The sequence below is a fragment of the Saccopteryx bilineata genome, chromosome 1, assembly GCF_036850765.1.
Source record: "Saccopteryx bilineata isolate mSacBil1 chromosome 1, mSacBil1_pri_phased_curated, whole genome shotgun sequence".
NCBI classification, from domain to species: domain Eukaryota; kingdom Metazoa; phylum Chordata; class Mammalia; order Chiroptera; family Emballonuridae; genus Saccopteryx; species Saccopteryx bilineata.
In genome coordinates, this window is record NC_089490.1 from 274,599,982 (window position 1) to 274,623,341 (window position 23,360).

The window sequence follows — 23,360 nt, forward strand, 5'->3', positions numbered from 1 at the left end:
TCAGAGTTCATTGGATGGAAGAAGGAGAAGTAAAGGCTGAAGGTAGAGGAGGCACCAAAAATGGTTTATACTTCTGCCTTCAGAAATCCTTGGTTTGGGAGAAATGATGATGGAAATATCCTTTATAATCTACCTCCCTTGCCAGCACATATTGTATATATTTAAAAACATAAGAACAGTTATTTTACCCACATTGACTCATTTGATTCTCAGAGGAACCAGGTGATGTGGGCAGGATAGGGTGTCCTTCTCTCTTCTCCAGATGATTCAGCCTCAGGGAGTATAGTGACCTGTCCTGCGAAACTCGCCAGGTCAGGGGCAGGCAGATGAGCCTGGTCTCATTACTCCACACCCAGGCTTGTTTGGAAGGTTGCCCTACTCAGGCCTGTTCACAGAAAGGCATCATCACAATGGAATACAAAATACTCAACTTAATAGGTATCTTACTGTTCTCTCTTCCTATTTGATAAACACACACACACAGACATATGCACACATTTCAATAAATATAAAAACAATATCTTCTTAAGTAATAATTGTTACCAAAACATCTTTATTGTGTTACTGAGATATGACCGTGAATAAGCATAGATACAGAACCTGCAATTTATTCAATAGGAAAACAGCGGCTGACATCTTCTGTCTTCCTTCCTTGTGAAATTTTCATTGGTTACCAATTAGGATAATGTCTCCTTGGAGAATCTTTAAGACAAAATTCCCATTTGTTTGCAGCACAGTTGAACCATCACAATACCTACAGTCACCCAGGGAGCCCTCTCCCCAGGAGCACCAGCCTGATGTGGCCGACCTCTCCCTCTGGTGCTTGCCCATATGAAGGACAGCCCACAAATAGTGCAGTCCATACCACCATTTCCCTAATTACAAAATTATCACATACTTACTCTAAGGAAATTTGGAAACAACTAGGGGGTGGGGGGATCTCCGCTGGCCTTACCAGCTAGAAATAATCTTACTATTAAATAATTTGTGTATTGACTTCCAACTTTTAAAAAAGTATTTTGTGATTACCACATTGTAGATGTTAAATTAAGACTCTTTCCACTCCACTCTAAAAGTTAATTCAACAGGGGAGATATATGGTGATGGACAAAGACTTGACTTGGGGGGATGAACACACAATACAGTGTACAGAGATGTGTTGTTGAACTGGGCACCTGAAACCTGTATCATTATGTTGACTAGTGTCACCCTAATAAATCTGATAAATAAATAAATAAAAGCAGATTCCCTGAGTTGGTGTTGGATGTATAGACTCTCCCAGTGGCTTCAGAAAGCTGTTCCCTTGCCCAGAAGCTGTCTGAGGAGGGTGGAGGAACTGCTGACTTCAGCCTAACCTACTATCTCTTCCACCTCTTGGGTTTCTGTGTATCCTTATGTCTAGAAAAAGGATTCCACTGTTTAAAATGTTTTTTTTTAAAGCTCACTGCAGTAGGGTCATTTAAATGTGCTATGTTTCTGTTAAGGACAAAATTTCACTTTCTGGTGATACCTTCATGGTGTACCTACCACTGTCCAGTTCAACCCATTACCACTCGTTCGTGAGCAGGGTCTCAAGGTCAAGCCTTTGACAGCATCAAAGAAAGGAACTCTCTAGCTTTTTAGTAACTTAATTTTGTGAAAAGAGTATTTTTTTGAGTTTTAGATACTCTCAAGTGTGCTGATAAAGCATGGAGGTGAGTGTGCAGAGGGTGTGAAATTTACACAATGCAACTCATTTTAAAAAAATAGTTGTAGATTTTTGCTCGGACAGTAGATCTTAAAAGTTCTCATCACAAAAAAATGTATAACTATGTGTGGTGATGGATGTGAGCTAAATTTATTATGGTGATCATTTCATAATATATGCATATATCAAATCATTATGTTGTACATCTGAAACTAATATGTCATATGCCAACTGTATCTCAATAAAAAATATATGTGGCATGTTTCTTTAGAGAACTGAACTCCCTTCAAATGGCCATCATACTGCTGATGGCAGAGACAACTGAAGTTGACTAGTTAACTGCAACCCCGAGTTCTTTCACGGATACCTTTCTGAGCCATATACTTAGTAGTGCTAACGGCTCAGGCTCTCAGACAAGAATGATCTCACCTCCAACAACACCCCACTTCTTCTTCCAAGCATCTGTGCATCTATTACTTTGCACTCTCAGCTGGATCCTACTGCCTCACTCTCTTCTGTGCCAGCCCCAAGTGTCCCTAGCTAATGGGCCTCATGGCCCGAGGATGTTTTCTCTGAGTCATACTAATACGCATATATTGATATCTGATTATGGTTTTAATTGGCAGTTCCCTGGTATATAAAGCTGAGCTCTTTGCGATGAGCTTATTTGCCATTGCACATCTTCTTTGACAAAGTATTCTTTCACATCTTTTGCCCATTTTTATTGCATTATTTGTCTTCTTATTTTTAAGTTTTGATTTTTTAGTAAAGGAATTCTTACCAGATATGTGTTTTGCAACTATTTTCTCCCTAACTCTGGCCTATCTTTTTCTTTTCTTAACAGTATCTCTCATGGAGCAGAACCTTTAAACTTTGATAAAGTCCACTTAACCAGTTTTTCATTTTATGGATTGTGCCTTAGTGTTGTATGTGACTGGTCTCTAATTTAAGATCACAGATATTTAATCTTATGTTTTCATCTATAAGTTTTATAGAATAAGGTTTTCTAAGTCTATGATTCACTCGAGATATTTTTTTGTATAAGATGTGAGGTTCATTTTTTGGCATACAGATAGATGTCCAGTGGTTCCAATACCATTTGATGAAATAACTTTTATTCATATTACATGTTACAGATACACAGCCCTAAAAAATGTGTTTACGTGGACTTCCTAATTTAATCTTCAAAACCATCCTGTAAGCAAGGAGATAAGTTATTAACCCTGTCCCTCTGTGATAGCCAGGGGACCCAAGGCAGAGTGTGTGAGTGTTTGCCCAGCATCACCCAAGCCCTGAAGGCAGAGCTGAGACCTGAATGGTGATTGACTGACCCCAGCCCTTGGCTCTTCTTTGGGTCGGAGAGGAGTATGGTCAGCCTAAGTTAGTCTCCTCCACCTTTGAGCAGCAGACTTACCCCATGAGTTCTAGGCCTTCCACAGCACTGCATGTGTGTCCTATTGCCAGCTCACTATGGGGCTAAAACGACTCAAAGTTTCAGTACATCTTTAACCCATACACCCCAAGTCATCAAGACTGGCATAGGAGAGCCCTTTCTATACCCACACAAGCTACTCAGACTATAGAGAAGGTTGAAAAGAGTGGGCAGGAGCCACAGACTCCCACTAGGGACCAAGAAACATCTCAGATGAAGGAAAAGGGTTGATTGCTTCAGACCCAATAAGAGATAGCCTCCTGTAGTGCCAATGCTTTACTTTCAAAAGAAGGGAAATGCAAGTCCACCCCGGATAAACATCTTAATGTGGCCCCACCCGGTATAACCATCTTAATGAAAAAGCCAAGGCACTTGTATTTTGGTGCATTTCTGGGTTTCCTTTATCCTATTCTAAACATTAGTTTTGGACAGCATGCTAAAGCCCCACTCTCATTTGATCTTATCCTTTGTAAAATCCTGACCATCCCAATGGTCTTGTGCTTCTTTTAAGTTTTCAATAAATAAACACAGTCTGGCACGGTCACCCCCCAGTGAGGTGACACATCAGTGCCCCGAATGCATCTCATCAATCATAAGATGGTGAAACATCTCTAATTGTAAAAGGTCTTGTAATTGTACATGTTTCTGATATTTCTTTATTTAAAAATTATAGACCCAGCTATTTAAAAATTAAAGACTCAGCTATTTAAAAATTCAGCTTAGACTACTCAGGAGAAATATTTGTGTTGTGAAGCACAGAAATATGTGAGGCCTTTCATTTTAGATCTTTGATTATAGAAAGGAACAGTAACCTATCACTAACCACTAATACTATTCCCTATAGGATTAAAGTGTGCATTGATAATAGGACTTCGCTGAAAGACTAATTTTTAATTTTTACTTGAGAAAATAAATTGCTTTATCTGATTGCTATGGTTTGGTTTTAATGTGAGTGGCACTAATTTTGCCAGTGCATTTGTTACACTATTGATCTCCTGTCTAACTGCAGTCATCACCAGCAGCATTTGTTACATATAACTGCCCTCGATACCCTCGCTGTCTGTAAGAATCGGTTCCTCCATGGCCAACACAGGCCACAACAGTTGCACAAACTACTCATGCTGACCCAGCATAGGTCCTATTGACTGCAAGATGGTCCTCAACACCCCGAGTGGAGAGAGGCACTGCCACGGGTTCTGACAGAGAGACACCTTCTTTCCGAATTGTGTTCTGACTCCGAGTCAAACTGCTAACAAGCGCTGTTTGGACAACTTGCTTGGATACTCAAGCTGTTATAGGTTACCATAGACCAGGGGCTTACAAAAAAAATAATTTCTCGCAGTTCTAGAGGCTGGACATATGCGTTCAGATTGCCAGCTTGGTTGGGTTCTGGTGAAAGCCCCCTCCTAGTTACAGACAGCCATCTCCTCGCTGTTTCCTGATAGGGCACAAAGACAGCTAACTTGCTCTTTTCTAATAAGCCACCAATTACATCATGGGGCCCCACCCACATGACTTCATCTAACCCTAATCACCTCCCAAAATACCGAACTTCAAATACTATAGCATTGGGAGCAACACTTCAATACAGGAATTTGGAGGGGATACCAACATGCAGTCTATTGAACCTTTTATTTCCACCCCATTCCTAAAGGCTCCAACCACAGGTACAGCCTGTGTCAGACCATCTCCAAGGCTCCCACCATTTTTCTAGTTCTCTATTTCCTTCAAAGTCAATTACTTTTGACCTGAGAGAAGGAATGCAGTAGAAATGAATGAGATATGGTTCATGCTATATAACTCCCTGCATTGTTTCCCACAATGGAAGGAGAAATCTACTCACTGAACTTGAAAATTAACACATGATTGAACAATGGATGAATGAAGGGGTGGATGGACAACTATATCAACAAAATTTGATATTGTTAGCAAACCAATTTTATTTTGTTTAATATGGACAAAATGTTTGAAAGCTAAGGTCACAGATTTATATTACTCAATTACAAGAAATTTGAGGCTGAAAATTCCATGATCATTTCTATAGTAATAAATTAAAGTTCAGTGTAACTAAATTCTGGAAAACATATCATTCCTCACTCAGGCATTGTAAGTTATTTGTAAAACCTCTGAATTAGATGTGCATTTTAAAAATAAAAACACAATTTTTTAACAATGAGGTAGAAATCATAGTTATGAATATACTTTTGTATGTTTCTGTGTCTGTATTGTGTTTCTATAGTCCTAGAAATAACTTACAATCATGATATTTAATGTTCAACTCTTTGTGGAAACACAATACAATCAGTCTCCTGTGTGTCAAGCCCACAGACTTGAGACACTTACCTTCAGAAAGATGTGATTGCTGTTGCCTTAAGTTTGTCACCTCCTGGGATGCCTACCAAAGAAAACGGTTGGCTTTTTCCCAAGCTGGAGGCCATAAATATTACAAGGACAAAGAGGATGGCATTTTTGAGAAACTGGAGTGAACTTGACTCATTGAAATTCTTTTAAATGTAAACAGCCTATAATCATGAAAGAGAGACTCACTTTGGACATGAACTATTCCCACACCTAAAAGGAAAATAAACCAGCCCAAAATACACAAACATAAAGCACAATGTTACCAAAGAGGCATTAAGAGACATCTTATCCAGCTGCAGATCATGAAAGAAATAGACATGTGAACACAACCTTTTCTGTAGCTGGGCAGCCCCCGGCAGCCCCTGTAGCTGAAGGATCCTGGGAGGCACGCGTTCCTGAAAGACAGACACAGGCTTGGAAAATCAAAGCGTCCAGACACCACAACATATTTTGGATTATCTTGACTACTGCAATCATTCCCTCCAGGACGCATCAAGATGAAATGTCCACATTCTCTGACATGCCAAGGAGGAAAAACAAAGGAAAAGGACATGCTATGGAATCAATATTTCAGATTTTTAAATGTTTTTTAAAAATTATTTGACTCATTAGGTCAGTTATAGCAGTTAAATCACTGTGTCTGCTTAGACACAGCCTGGGCTGTCTTTGCACTATTAAAAAGCATGTTCACTGCTGTACTAGAGAGAGGAATTAAAATAATGGGTGGGTGGCAACATTGTCACATTACCAAATGGACTCTCCCCTCTTTCATTATACAGATGCATTTTTTCCCTGTGAGTACCTATATTTCCAGAAGATAAACATGACAAATATTCTACCTACATGTCCTACTTCACTGAGACTACTCTAACAAAATACCAGAAACTGCATGGCTTATGTAAACAAAAAGAAATTTATTTCTCACAGTCCTGAGAGTTAGAAGTCCAAGAATAAGGTACCAACCAATTCAGTGTCTGTTCAGACATCTGACCTCTCACTGTGTCTTCAAAGGGTAGAAGAGAGCTTTTTGCGGTCTCTTTCATAAGGGGCACTTGTCTCATCATGAGGGTTCTGCCCTCATGACCTAAACACCCTCCAAATGTTCTACCTTCTAATACCATCATATTGGGGTTAGGTGTTCAGCATGTGAATGGAGGGGGACAGAACATTCAGTCTATAGCATCCCAGACTTTCCCTAACCATACACTTTCCTACACACAGAATTCACTGGGGGAAAGGGTTGTTGTTAACAGTGTAAAATGAGGTTGGAGTTGTACGTGAGAATGCACAGACGGTTAAGACCATGAGCCCACTCTGCAGGACTGGCTAGAGCGCATTCTCTCATTTCACCCTCACTCTTCTCCCAGCTCTCTGGTTTGTGTGCGTGGCTCTAGTTCCCCAGTGTCCTGGATCTGCTAAGGGAGCAACAATTCCCAACACGTATGTCTACAGGTGTTTGTCAGTCCTTGTGTCCTTCCTGGCTGAGGTCTCAGCCAAGGGAGGGAAACCAGAAGTCCCACTGTCATCCTCAAGAACCAAACCCCCAAATGTAACCTGAAATAAAGCCCAAAGTCCATCATCTCCTCTCATGCCTTACGTACTACTTGCTTCTCCTGGATTTAATTTCAGCCTTTTTTCCTAAGTAATGGAAATCACTGAAGGAAACGCAGAGGTTGGGATAAACATATACAAGGTTTACAGGGCCATGGCAAGGACAGCTCTCATTTCAGCAGCCCCAAACACATTCACATCATTGGTGCTGGGAGGGGGCTGCCTTGCCTTCTGAAGACTGAAGAGCAGTGGGATCAGTGGCTTCACAGAGGGTTCTTTCCCCACGTGTGCGACCATTAATGGACTTTTAGAGTCATCCTATGACCAGTGGTCATATTTGATGGAAAATGACCAGTGGAATAAAGAACTGCCTGTCAATGAGCACACCCCACCCAAAATCTTTTCACAAGGTCTCTACAATGAATAGTTCTTGTAGGTTTACCTAAATAATGGGGTATGTTTTTGAGCAGATGCAGAAAGCTGAGATGCAATGATTAAAAAGCAGAGAAATGCTTTTCGGTTTTCATTTTTTTCTTAATCTAAGCTGAAGAAATGTGACATGTTTGTCAGAATGTGTTGGCTTCAGTGAGCTCTGAACATATGAGGCTTCTATCGGGAACTGAGGCAACTGGTGGCCCAGGTCGTCTCTCCCCCTGTGGACATCTGTTTCTCTGTCACTAAAAGTGCTTTTCCTTTGTGGGGAAGACAAAAGCATCACTGGGACACCAGACACATTTAGCAAACAGAGCTGGCTGGGTACAGAGAGTGCAGTCCCATAAATCTTCCTTCCTCTTCATCTGCCCCAGAAGGATTAGGATAAACATCTGTGTTAGAAATGGCCACCTGGAAAATGAAGGCAGAAGCAGAACTGGGCATCATGGCCCTGAGATGCTAATGCCAGTCAGTGCAGAATCTGAGCAGAGAAGGCAGTCTTAACTCCAGTTCAGTCCCTCTGTTCTCACCATGTTTTTCACGAATGCATCAAATTCTGGGAGTCCTGGTGATTAAAGGGCCACCCTCATGAGGGAGTTCACTTATTATATAGGAATTTGAAGTCAAAGCGTAAGATTTGTCAAAGAAACTCAACAAATGTGAGGTTGTTGATGCTGAGGGTTTCCAGACTTGATTTGGGTCCTTGCAACTTAGACCTCCCAATGCCTTTTCCTGATGCCTGCATCGGAGTTCCGCAGGAATGCATGCCTGGTAATGGACGTGGCAGACAACTGAGCAACTGACATATGAGCTTCTGAAAAATGCATCCACCTATCCCACTTCACCATGCTGCACTGTTCTTATCCCAGTCCCTGTTGCCCGTGAACTTGGGAAGAAAGCAGAGTATCTACAGAAAGACCAAGAGCTCTGAAAAATGCTTACAGAGATATTTCTCATTTATAGCTTAAGTTTTAGCATAAATGAAGATTTTCTTCCCATGGAAGCAGGATAACTACCCTTTATCATTAGTGCACTGCTTCATTCATCACAGTGTATTTACGGAGCACCTACTAAACACCAGGCTATGAGATATAAGCATTGCTCCAAGCTATAGAGCCCCTCTCTCTGAGCACGAACCCACCAGACCTTGGGAAGGAAATGGGGACCTGGAGGTTCTCTTGCGTGTCAGCCTTTTTCCACATGCCCTTCAATAAACAATCCAACACACCCCATGAGTCTTGTCTATAGAGAGATCACTGAAGAAATAAATTCTGACATGTCCCTTGGCAGCAAAGTCGAGAACCTCTTCAAATGAGTTACATCCAGTTTGATGTAATTTTGAATAAAGGAGAAATAAAAAATAAGTCTTTTGATCAAATGTCCTGAATTTACAATAAGGACCAACAATTTGACTTGATCTATTCAAGGTTACAGGGAATGATAGAGCTGGATTAAAGCCTTCCTCCTCAGCAATAGACATTCCAATGAAAATAAGAACTGAGAAATGATATGAGCCCCCCCACCAGCTCTCACACTGTAGTAGATGTGGGTGGAGATCAGCCAAGGGCCTGTGAAAACACACTCAGAGCTCTGACGTGACAGGTCTGGGTGGAGCCTGATCATCTGCATTTCTCAATTTCCGGGTGATGCTGAGGCTACGGGTTGAGGACCCCATTCTGAGAACCATTGATGTTATCCCATTAGCTTGGCCGTGTGGCAATAGCATAGCCCTCTAAGCTCTAGATCAGGGGTCCCCAAACTTTTTACACAGGGAGCCAGTTCACTGTCCCTCAGACCATTGGAGGGCCGGACTATAAAAAAAAACTATGAACAAATCCCTATGCACACTGCACATATCTTATTTTAAACTAAAAAAAAAAAAAAAAAAAAAAAAACAGGAACAAATACAATATTTAAAATAAAGAACAAGTAAATTTAAATCAACAAACTGACCAGTATTTCAATGGGAACTATGAGACTGCTTTTGGCTAATGAGATGGTCAATGTCCTGCTCCATATTTGTCACTGCTAGCCGTAACAAGTGATATGACGTGCTTCTGGAGCCATGAGGCGTGCGTCCGGTGTCACCAGAAGTAGTACTGTACATGAGCAATGCCACGCTTTGCAGCGCTGCCATATACTGTGCTCCTCTCACTGACCACCAGTGAAAGAGGTTCCCCTTCCGGAAGTGCGGCGGGGGCCGGATAAATGGCCTCAGGGGGCTGCATGCAGCCCATGGGCCATAGTTTGGGGACCCCTGCTCTAGATGCTGCAGCAGGGAAGGAATGCGTACAGCAGCAGGGCTGTGTCTCTAGGAGCTCAAGGACTTTCACGTTTGAATTGATTCTGTCATTGCTCACTTACACATGAGGATCATGGGAGCCTTGGGCTCTAAGTCACTGGATTTCTTTTTACTCTTTCTCCTACATTTGAGGCTTTAGTTTTTAGCTGTAGTTTCCTTCCAATCAATATCATCTAATATCAGGCCATACTGCATCCTCTAAATCACTCTTGAGGGCCCTGAGGAACTTCAAATATCTTTTGTTTCCAACACTCTGGAATATTTAACTAACCCTCTTCCAGGTCACAACTTTTCTATAACTTCATTTGAAGAGCCAAGCGTTAGTGTTGGCACATAGCTGAGTTTTTTCTACTCTCTGCTACCTGGAGGTTAATGGAAACAAACATCCTGGAAAGGAAGAAGTCATCCAAGGTGAAAAGTGAGTGGCCTAGCCTGCTGCGCAGCACCCTTACTGAGTCCAAGAACCTGAAAGACTGCCCTACCCGGGGTGTCTGAGGGACCTGGGACCTGCTGCCCACACAGGTCCGGGTTTCCTTTTGGAAAGGGGGCAGATTGCACCATTTCTGCAGTATTTATTAACATTTTACTTGGATATAATTTCAAAAATAAAGAAAATATTTTTAAATAAAACAAGAATGCCAATGTACCCTTTACTTACAATTAACTATTGTTACCTTATTATCCATCTGCTTTGTGATTTGTTCTGTGTGTGTGTGTGAGTGTGTGTGTGTGTGTGTGTGATGGTTTGTGAGTCCTTTGGGAATAGCTTTTGTAGATCATGCCTCTTTACTCTCAAAAACAAAGATGCTTTTACATAGTCATAGCACAGTTAGTTACCCACTTCAGAGAATTTAACAGTGATACAATCCCTTTATCCAGTCCACTATCTATTGTCCAATTTTGACAATTGACCCAATAATGTCCATTGTGACATTTTACCCCTTCAAAGAAGGGTGAAGTCAAGGATCATTTCTCTTTTTTTAAAATTAAAATATTATGGGTGGCATAATGTTTTATAAAGCCATACAGGTTTCAGATATACAACTCAACAAAACCTCATCTGCATACTGCATTATGTGCCCATCGTCCAAAGCAAAGGCCCTTTCTGTCTTCATTTATCTCCCCTTTGCCCATCTCCACATACCCCCAGCCCCTTTTCCCTTGGCTATCACCACATTGTTGTCTGTGTCTATGTATTATATATATGTATGTATATGATATTTTGCTTGATACCTTTACCACTTTTCGTCCAGCCTCCAACCCTCCTTGCCAACAGCTGTCAGTCTCTCCCATAAATCCATGCCTCTGCTTTTATTTTGTCAGTTTATTTTGTTCATTAGAGTCCACATATAAGAGATATCATATGGTACTTGTCTTTCTCTGACTGTCTTACCTTACTTAGCATATCACTCTCCAGGTTCATCCATATCATAAAAAGTAAGATTTTCTTCTTTTTCACAGCTGCATAATATTCCATGGTGTAAATGTACCGCAGCTTTTTATCCACTTATCTACTGATGGACACTTGGGCTGCTTCTGAATTTTGGCTATTATAAATAACACTGCAATAAACATAGGGGTGCATATAGTCTTTCAAATTAGTGCTTCATGTTTCTTTGTATTTATATATATTCTCAGAAGTGGGAATCACTGGGTCATAAGGCAGTTTTATTTTTAATTTTTTGAGGTAACCCCATATTGCATTCCACAGTGGCTACACCAATCTGCATTTCCACCAACAGTGCTTGAGGGTCTCTTTTCTCTACATCCTTGCCAATACTTGTGTTTGTTGATTTATTGATGACAGTCATTCTAACAGGTTTGAGGTAATATCTCATTGTGGTTTTAATTTACATTTATCTGATGATTAGTGATGTTGAGCATCTTTTTATGTCTATTGGCCATCTGCATATCTTCTTTGGGGAAGTGTCTATTCAGGTCCTTTGCCCATTTTTAATTAGATTGTTTGATTTGTTGGTGTTGAGTTTTATAAATTCCTATTAATTTTGGATATTAATCCCTTATCAGATGTATTGATAAATATATTCTCCCATTCAGTGGGTTGTCTTTTCATTTTGTTGATGGTTTCCTTTGCTATAGATAACATTTTAGTTTGATGTAATCCTATACTTTTTATTTTTTCCTTTGTTTCCCTTGATCGCAGAGATATATCAGCAAAAGTATTGCTATGAGAAATGTCTAAAATTTACTGCCTATATTTTTTTCCAGGATTTTTATTGTCTCATGACTTACATTTAAATGTTTAATTCATTTTTAGTTTATTCTTGTGTACGATATAAGTTGGTGGTCTAGTTTTTTTTTGTTTGTTTTTTTCGTTTGGGGGGGTTGGGTTTTTGTGGGGGTTTTTTATTTGTTTGTTTTTTGGGGGTGTTTTTTGCTGACATCATTTGTTGCATTCAGTTATTACATTTGTTTCACCTGAAACAGTTCAGAATCTCACCCTTCCTGTTTCAGTGGAACATGCTCCCTCAGTTCATGTTTGCTCATAGATTTGTTCTGTGCACAACATGAGGGACATTACACACATACATTATATGATATCACACCAGACCGCTGGCCATTGTTCTGCCCTCATTGCTGAGGCAGATTCTGGTCTCCCCATCATGATGTGGTCCAAAACTTCCATTCTGTAGTTACTAGTTTTCCCTTGTTTCTAATAAAAAATCTGGGGGGGGTGTCCTTTAAAACATGTCAGTATCCAACTTCTCATCAAAATCCATCCTGGCCCGAGTGCACTGAGCATCACTGACAACTTTTCCCTGCCAGGCTCTGTATAACGATGACTGCAAATTAATTGCAAATGAAGCTGTCATCCCAGCACACCCTCTACATTTACCCACCCAACCTCGTATTCTGCTGCAAGCAAGACCTCCCTACTCCTCACCATTTATTTTATTTATCTACTTATTATGGACATGGGCTTGGACATTTTTTGCAATGATTCATCATCATTCTTAATTATACTGGAACATAAATTTTCCCAGATACGGCTAGTGGGGAATTCTTTCCACTTGCTCCTATGTCTTTGTGACAAGACCTCTTTTTTTAAAAAAAAAAATCATTTCTTTACTTTTTGACACAATAAGATGTTCCAAGCTCATCTTCTACCTTTTATACCCCATCCTTACAATATGCCACTTTTATGCCTAAAACAGTTGTTGCTGTCTATCTGGTTTAACAATGCTATACAGATAATTTTCTTTAATGATACTTATAACCTAGTAATGGAAAGCTACCAGTTAAACAAGAGTCTTTTTGGTGGCAAGAAACAGAAACCTGACTTGAATGGGCATAAGCAGAACATTAGTTAATTGGTTGAAAGAACCCAAGGAAGAGTTGAGCAACCATCCCTTGAATGGAAGGAGTGCTTTGGGGTCCTGGGTCAGCTGACCTCCAGATGTAAACACTGTCAGGCTTTCTGTTTTAGGACCTCATCTTTGCTTTCCTTAGTGGGGCACTGTGATCCCAAATCCCTTTCTCCAAATGGCAGGAAACATGGTACCCACAGTGCCCTTGACTTTCATGGTTCAGTTTGTGCCATGGAGGAATTCCTATTCAAAAACCCTGGGGAAGAGACTCAGCATGTACTGGTGTAGATCAGGTTTCCACTCTTAGGTTAATCAAGAAGGTCATGGAGATAGGCTCGTAAAAGAACAGCACAGCTTCTGAGCTGGTAAGTGGAGGGGGAGGAGGAGGAGGCCAGGGGAGGTTGGCAGACCATCCAATACGCATCTTCAGAGACACTATATTGGTCGGTTGATTTCCTGCTCTCTATTCTCAAGTGCTGCAAAATGAATTGTTTTCTACTAAGTGATGCCAGAGTGTAAAATTTCCAACAACTACAAAAATGTATTATATCCCTGACAGGGTGTCATGGGTAATAGCAGTAAAATATTTAGAATAGCAACCAGCATCACCTCCTATAAAATATTTGGTATCTATACTGTGATTTTAACAACAACAACAAATAGTGGAAAGGCCACTGGGAAGGAGGAGGACTTGGAGACTAGTCCCAAATCTTTGTGACTTTGGGCAACTGGTTTGATTTTGTGAAGCTTAGATTAGCTTTAAAGTCACTTCCTGCTCTGACATCCCATAATTGTGTGGTCTGTGTTCAAGAAGAGTTATTATTTTGACAACTTTGGCCTTGCCTTCTTGTAGACCTCTGCCAACCATGACTGTTGGTGACCACAGATGAACTGAGAGCCCAACCGTGGACTAGCCCCTTTCCCTCCCTATTACCTAATTCCTAACTCCCTTCTGGCATGCCTTTGACATTCTTCTGGTTTGGACCCAGTCTATGGCTCCTGTTCCACCCACAAATTTCAAATTAGGTGTGTACAGCACCACATAAGAATTGTCTAGCACAAGGCCAGAATGCTAGTCTCCTCCACCCTAAAGTAGCAGCTGCTACCCTCATCATCCCAAGAACAGCCCCACTACCCAGACAACCCCGTGTTCACAGACCTTACTATCATCAGTCATGGTGGTCTTACCAGGAGCTACTCCTACCACTCTGCTGGGAGGGTCTCTCAATGAATCCAGGGTCGCCAGAAGGGTTATAGAATTTACAGAAAATGGGTGCTGGTTCACAAGGCTAGGTGACTTGTGTTTATAATGAATGTGTCATGTTTCTAGGGGTATGAGCATACATACTTGGAAAGTGGATTTGAGACTAAACTACTGGTTCCATCATAAGGGATGAGCCTAGTTTCCGGGTCCTTGCCAAAAACACAGCTGTATAGACAAGCCACAGTGACCTAATCTCCCCACTATGAGCTGGCCTTGTCCAGCTGCCATGGGGGACTTCTAGTTGAAGAATGTGAGAGGGAGCTTGAGTGGAGGGGAAAGGTATGTGAGTGTTTGTGGATAAGGGAGGGTAGAAGGAGATGACTGTGTTAAGGAAAAAGAGAAAGAAATATGCCTTATAATTACATGAACAGGCTTTGTGAGCTGATGGTGAGCATTTCTAGAGTTAGGAAAAAGAGAAAAGGAATCAGAGAAGACTATATGAATGTTAAACAATTTAAAAAAAAAAAAAAAAAGCAGTGCCCTTGGGAGGAACAAAACTCATCAGGGAAAGGGATGGACCACTTTTGTCCAAAGGCAAGTGAGTCATGTTTCATTTTCAGAAAAGTAGGGTGAATAAAGAAATTATTGGTAAAATAAATGAGTTTAAAAATATTTTGTTGGCCTGACCTGTGGTGGCGCAGTGGATAAAGCGTTGAACTGGAAATGCTGAGGTCACCGGTTCAAAACCCTGGGCTTGCCTAGTCAAGGCACATATGGGAGTTGAAGCTTCCAGCTCCTCCCTCCCTTCTGTCTCTCCTCTCCTCTCTGTCTCTTCCTCTCCTCTCTAAAATGAATAAATAGAAATTAAAATAAAAAAAAATATTTTGTTGTTTTCAAGAAGGGATTAGTGAGATGTTGAGTCCTCATTGTGACAAGGTTTTTCCAAGGGTTAAGTGTGGACAAGCTCACATCTCTTCTTCACCATGTGACTCCTTGAGACTTAATGAGTAGACAGTTTAGTGAGTATTCCTCCCATAAACTTAGTTGACCTACTATGTGTTAAACTCAGTAGTAGATGTAGGGGACACAATGGTGGAGGAGCCATTGCAGCCCAACCTGTAAGAATAGAGACAGACATGAACAGATAAAGGCAGGGCAGCAGGGCATGTGTTGTATACTGCACATGGGTGAGAATAAGCCATGTCCATGGGTTATAGGAACCCAGGGAAAAACTGGGAAATTAGGGAACACACAGAATTACACTGGGAAACTAAGGAATACACAGAATTAACTAAGACCATGGCATCAATGAAATATGTACATGGGATGGTGGTATATGGGTCTTGAGGAGATGGCTGGGATACCATCTAATTTCTAAATGGGTGATTGTGAATAAACATCAGGCTCAATGCAAAGTGGACACAACAATGATGAAAGCCATTTCTTAGCCTGGTATGTTCACCTCAACCCATGCCCCTGTTGATTCATCTCATACCTCTGTGACCAGCTCAAATACATCCCTCAAAGAGGAGGGACATGCTCCTGAACCAGTTCAATCCCCCTGTGTATGGTCCAGGTACACCCAGACCTTCTCTTTCTCAGCTATTTCAATTGTCATTAAGTCATTCATTGGGAAGTCAGTTGATGGTCTAGTGTTTTCTCCTCTCTTGCTTTTTCATTCCTTCCTAATAATTTTCTCAAAACCAGATATATTTCTAGACTGAAAGCAAACAAGTGTCATCAACTCTTTATTTCATTTTACCCATCTTTTTTATTTCTTTTTGGATAATTAGAAAATCATTAAGGTATCATTGAAAGCATGTTTTTCCAGTCCTTTTGAACTAAAATTTAAGAATAGTTTCCCAAGAAAAATGCACAACTGGAACTTTTAGACAACAAACTTCAAATTTTATATTTCTTTATATCAAAACTAAATAGAATATTCAAACTAAAATGATAGAGTATGTAAATTCTATAGCTTGGTTATCAAATACTCTAATAATACATATAATTGATTTCAAAAAGTGAACATTTTAGAAGGAGATGAAATAAATTATGATAATTTATGAATGACTAAATCAACTTGTTTAGAACATCCAAAATTTAGTCCAAAAGCTGAGAAGCAACTCTTGTAAAATTGGACTCTTCCATGCAATTGAGTAAGTCCAGTAAATAATATGAGGGCTGTGTGTTCTCCCAAAGAATTCAACTTCCCTCTTTAGCTTTGCGCCAGTATTCCATCCATCATCTTGTTGGATGAGACACAGAAAGGTAACAGTGACTTGGGCTAGATGTGTGATCTCTTGTCTTCCACCTGCCCCTGTACATCCTTTTAGAGTTTCCCTACAGTTATTGAGACATTGAGAGGCAGGGTCCTTGTGTAGACTTGCTCAAAAGCAATTTGTTGCAAATAGAAAGTGCCAAACTGAGATCTTCATCTTTCTGAGAACTTGAATGATAACAATGTCATAAACAAATCTCAGAGTAAAAAGCAGAAACCAGGACAACTGCTCAAAAGAGTGACACTTGTTATCTCTCAAAGATGCAGTGCAAGGCCACTTAAGCATGGATATAACCAAAGGAATTTTTCTCTCCTGGAGGTGCTAAGCCATGACCATACTACAATCAGAATACAGGGAGGTAAATCTGCATTATCACAACTGATTTAATGACCCTGAATTAGCACTGTATCACTTTCTATAGCTGTCCCACCCTGGGCTTCCTCCAAAGGAGGATATAGTTTGGTTATAGTTTCCCAAAATAGGTTACTTCTCACTTCACACTCAAATGAATAAGATTTTATTGTATGTTTCCATTATAACAAAGTAGGCCATAATTAAAATTTCTCTTTGAGTCTAAATATTATGGGATCATATCAGCTCATTCAAAAGTGAATCATTTGGACTCTGACTACAGGTTGTGGCTAACCGACATGTTTGACAAGAATGAATATTGTGTTTTCTTGTGCCCACCAATATGCTAACGATACATTCCATTTTCAAAGCAAAGCATTTGGAAATAGTAGTACTCTATGTGGACAAGCTTAAGGCTGTAATCTTCTGAGAACCCAAGAAAGGAAGTGGTGCCTGACCTGTGGTGGTGTAGTACATAAAACGCAGACCTGGAACGCTGAGGCCAGTTCAAAACCCCGGGCTTGCCTGGTCAAGGCACTAATGGGAGTTGATGCTTCTTGCTCCTCCCACCCTTCTCTTTCTCCTTCTCTCTCTCTTTCTCTCTTCTCTCTCTCAAAATGAATAAGTAAATAAAATTAATAAAAAAATTTTAAAAAAGGAAGGGAGTGGAGGGTGCTTAGGCCAATGAGAAGCTTTAGTTCAACAGTCACCCCACTCTTTACAACATATCATCAAGCCAGGCAGGCCGTTTCTACCTCAGCTACCATTCAGTGCAGTCACAAATACAACTGAGCAGAGGAATCCCCAAACTGGGGAGATGTACAATAAAATATTGCAAGAAAGCATTAAGTACCTCCATCTTACTGAAACCTATCTGAGCATCTGAGCATCCTCTCCAGTTACATTTTTGTCCTCTTGCAAATTGGGTGCTCATACACAGACTGGCTTCCAGAAAGGCACGTTGAATAGACCTTCTGCTTAACATTCAATTTCCAAGGCAGGAATCCTGGGCTCGGGAGCACTCACCATACTGTGGGCAGCCATTCAGGTGAGAGGTCGGGCTTACCCACTGTGGCACATGGTGTCTCCTGGCCTCCAGATTCACCAAATATTAAATAAAATAAATACGAATCATCTCCCCTGTTTCAGGCTTCTTGGTAAAGGTAACAAATAGATTTCCTGGTTAGGTTTTCCAAAACCAGGAGAATCTGAGGCCTTTTAAAGAGCACAATTTGGGAAAATGCAGAAGGCCAGGCAAAAAGCTATATGAAGTGGAAGTGACAGGAGCAAACCAACTGAGACACAGGATGACTTCAGTCATGGCGAGCATGCTTTCTCAAGCAAGTGACAGCAGCTTGGAAAGACTTCGCCTAGATATATGAATTTAGGCTGTTGTCCTCGGTTTTGCTGCAAGATAACTTGCCTCATAAATGAACTTTTCAAAGAAAAGGGGCAGGCTCAAAGAAACAAAAAGATATAATTGCTTGTCCAGAGTGGGATCAAATCTTCAGCTGGATTTCATCCAATTGATGTTATTAATTCAGAGAACCCACTGAATCTGAGACTGAACTATCTCAGCCGGCTCTCCTTCCATTGCCTGCTCTCTGTACCATAGGCCAGGGGCTTAAGAAGGAGCCAGATGCAATAGGAACAGACATTGAAATAGAAAAACCATTTTTTTTTAAACTTCACTTTATTAAACTCAAGGAATTTGTATCTAGGTTTAAAGAGAGTTGATCTGATGACTCAGAGGTTTGGCGTTGGCCTCCTCTGAGGGCTTGGAGAAGTCTGCGTGCCCACAGAGGATGCAGCTGATAAAACAGAGGCAGCTGCTGATCCGACATCAGTGGTACTTCCAGTTGACTCAGATGGGCTAGATATGCCCCATTTGCATGCAGTGCTCCATGCTCCCCAGGCTAAAACAGCATCCTGGTTCTGCAGCAGCAACATCTATGTCTGTTTCCAGATCTGAGAAAATTGGCTGCCAGTGTGTGCAGGTCTCATTCTACCCTATCCTCATGTGATGTCTAATCTGCAGGCAGATGTCACAAAGGAGCAAAATGGATGACCAGACCAGAAGAAACTGCAGCAAAAGGTGAGGCTTTAGTGTAAAAAAGAAGAGCTTCCTGCCCTGAGGCACGGCCTCCACCACCCTCACCACCCCCTAAGAGGTAAATGGCTGCTTCAGGAGGCAGAGTTGCAGGCAGCTGAGTGTTAGTAATTACCAGGAGAAATAGGTTTCCCACAACAAGCTCTGAGAACTGCCACGATGCTTGGAACAATTGAGGACAGATGTTGACTCTTGTGCAAAATGTTGTACAATGGATTCAATTATTGAGGTTTCTCGTCATCCTTAATTACATAAACCATCCTTGAAGAGCATGTATGCCTCTTTTTATTCCAGAAATTGCTGAGTGATGCCTGGATTCCACAGAGGATGAGAACAGATGCCTCCGTATAATGGGGGGAAAATATGACTTTCTTCCTAAAATGACCCTGCAGGAGTGACTGGAGGTCATGTCACTTCATTAGAAAGTTTAGTGTGAAACAAAGCAACACTGTTTTTGTTAAACACACCCTCAGCATACACACATACCCCATGCAAATATCTGTGTCCTTACTTATTATTATTAATTAAGAGAGTATATTTCACTTAGAGGAGCTTAGTTGAGACATTTATTTGTAATGAGCATTTCCCCCTCGATGGAGCTAGAAATACTGTGAATGTGGCGATGAACAACCTCTCTATCTCCAGCTCCCAAAGTGTTGACACAGATGTTTGGCCAATCATTCATAGCAAACAGCTATTCCCATAAAGGCTCAGATTAGTTGGAATTGGCACACATTTCCTTCTTCTGTGAGCCTCAGTTGATTATAGATGATGTTTTGTTAGAGTGTATCCATGCAACCTCATAAATGATGTAAAACCCAAGAAAAACAGAGACTCTGTGCCAAAACCAAATTAAATACACATCAGAAAAATGCAAGCTTGATTCAGGTTCAGGTACCATGATGCTTGCTTTGGTCTATTGTTGATAAAACCTTCAGGAAAACTATAAAAAGCAACCCTGACATTAATATCAATTTAAACTTGATGTGGCTGCCAACGTTTATTCAATACAAAGCTCAGCTGGCTGTATCATCTCCAACACAACATATAGAGGTTGTATCGCATCTTCTAAAAGCAATGAAAAAATGGCTGGTGCAGACAAGGCAAGGAAAAGCCTTCTTATCTGTGGGAATGCGCTGCAACTGCCCCCATTTTTCTTGTGAGCAGCACAGATGTGCCGGAAGTTGGATGTAGAGCTTGCTCTTGGGTAAACAATTTCAGAGTCTGTGGCTGTACCCTCTTCCTTTCTCTTTCCAGCTATGGACCCCAAAAATACATTCACTTCTCACAAAGATCCCTGGAACTCCATGTTGAATTACATAAAATCACTTATGGAGCTTGTTGGGACATCTGACCTCCTCTGTCTTATTTCCCTGCTGCTCATAATCCTGAGATTGGGGTCCTGGAGATCCAGGGCAAGGTCCAAGCCCAGATGAGCAGTGGGTACTTAACCAGAAAGGAGGTCATTCATTTACCATAAAGGTATGCATCTATTTGTGAAGTGCCTGATACTGGGAAGGATCTTGCCTGGTGCTGGGAAGAAAGAAAGATCAGGATGTGAAATGGTTCCATACATTTTGCTCAAAAACACGCATGCCAGGAAGCAAAGTCATATCAGAAAAGCAGGTGGCCCGTGGCCAATAACCACTTACCCTGGCAAGAAAATAATTGACATCAAGTGAATGAAGAGAAGGATGCATGTGCTTCCTCCATCTGGGAGGCAAAGCCAGTAACAGTGTGTGAGCATGGAGGACCCATGTTTGTGGGTAGAACCCATTCTGTGGCTGTGATCACAGAGTGTTCTTTTGTAGACGGTGTGAACCTCAACTACACTCATGGTCTTACCTTCAAACTTTCATTCATAACAATGTGGCACCTCACTCAATCTTATGCTAGCTCTCCTGGTTCTAGTTCACAAATGCTAGTCAAGCTGCTTCTACACAAAGTAACGTGGCCTACTACCCTCACATTTTTATTGTGACACAGTTCCATATATGTCATTTTTGTGAAGAAACAAGAGTGACATGCTCTTTTCCTTTCAACAAAAAGTGTAAGGAAGAAGAATGTAAGGAATCAAACACTCTTTGGGGATATACATCTTCTGCTGAGGCTTTTTTTACATTTATATTTGTTTTCAGGATACACAGGGTCAATCTCTGATCTCCCACATTCTGCTTTACCTGAGGGCTCCTGCTCATCCTTGAAAACTGGGCTCAGAGTCAAGAAGTGTAGGGCCCTACCATGGTCTCTGTGCTAACTCCTCAGCACCTGTGCACACACTCATCAGTACTAATTAAATGGAAATTTCCCATCTGTCCTTCCCTAGTAGACTTTGAACTCCTTCAGAGAGAATGACAGTGTTTTTCATACCACATTTTATAATAGCTCAGTGCAATTGAACTTTTGGCAATGATGCACATGCTCCACAACTACACCATGCAATAGGCACTGTTATAGCCTAGACTGCCTAACAAAACACCAAGACTGCAGGGCTCAAAAACAGACATTTATGTCACAGTCCTGGAGGTTGGGGAATACAAGATCAGGATGTTGGCAGATTTGGTGTCTGATGAGGGCCCATTTCCTGGTTTTTAGATGGCTACCTTCTTCTGTGTCTTTACAAGGCACAGGGAGAGGGTGCCCTGGTGTCTCTTCTTATAAAACATTAATCCCATCATGGAGGCCATACCCTCATGATCTCATCTGACCCTAATTACCTCCCAAAGGCCCATCTCCAAATATCAGCACATTGGGGGGTACGGCCTCAACATGCATTTTGGGGAAACACAAACATTTAGTCCACAACAGGGAGCTATACTAGTTACATGTGACTACGCAGCCCCTGAACTGTGCATGGTGTGGCTGAGAAATAGAATATTTCATTGTATTTCATGTTCATCTGAATTTATATTTCACTAGCCATATGTAGCTAATGGCTACCATATTGGACAACACAGCTCCAGAAATTCCTATACTGGTTGGAATAAAATATTTAATCTGCAGCTATTGAATTGAACTGAACTTCTCAGTGAGAACCTATCTTAGTTCTTGGCTTCAGTAGTTAAACCTTCTGAAATATCAGGGAAGTTATTCATTCATTAATTTTCCAAAAATTTGAGGGACCACCATGTTCTAGCCCAGATGCCCTTTTTATCTTGGGGATTCCTGCCCCACTGGCCTCACTATCTGTGATTGGGGAAAGCTTCTCAGGAGAAGGGACATTTGAACAGAGCCCTAAGTACCACAGGACCTGAGAAGACCTGGAAGGGATGTGGCACATTCGTGAACAGAAAGAAAAGGAGTGGCTGACCAGGTGGTGGCACAATGGATAGAGTGTCAGACTGGGACGCAGAGGACCCAGGTTTGAAACCCTGAGGTCGCCAGCTTGAGTGCAGGCTCATCCGGCTTGAGAATGGGGTTGCTGGCTTGATCATGGGATCATAGACATGATCCCATAGTCACTGGCTTGAGCCCAAAGGTCACTGGCTTGAGCCCAAAGGTCACTGGCTTGAGCAAGGGGTCACTCACTCTGCTGTAGCCCCCTGCCCTGTCAAGGCACATATTGAGAAAGCAATCAAAACAACTAAGGATCTACAACAAAGAATTGACGCTTCTCATCTCTCTCCCTTCCTGTCTGTCTGTCCATATCTGTCCCTCTCTGTGTCTCTGTCACACACACACAAAAGGAGAAGAGTGCTCTTGGTGGCCAGGAAGAGGCAGCATTTACAAATGCAGGTCTTCAGGCCACCTTAGTGTATACATTTTATTTTAAGTAAAAGGGGAAGCTGTTGGAGGGCTTTGAGCAGGGGCACAGCATGATGTTACTGTATTTAGGCTTTGAACTCATTTCTCAGGCACCTATGAAGACACTAGATATTAGTGGGGGAAAGAAGAAAGGCATAAATGCTGGGAGTGGATCTTCTCAAGGGGTCTGGGGAGAAGAAATGGCCTGGCCAGAAACAGGAGCCAAAGCGGGGGAAGCCAATCAGACATTCTGCCATTGAGTTTGAGCTGGTGGTGGGATTCAAATAATTTAACTGATTCTCTGCCCTAATGACCATTTTAAATATAAAAAAGATATACCGAAAGGTCATTTATTATTTCATGCATTTAATACTTAAATAAGAACAATAAAAGAGGTATACAAAACTAGATTATAAAAAAGAGTTTTACAATATTAATGAAAAAGTATTAAATAATATTGGATAAAAAACAATGAAACTGTTATTTAAGATATTTCCATATCCTCACTTGATTGGCATCCTCACTTGCATTTTTTTTCACCTATGAATGAAATGAACATTACTACGGGCGCTTAG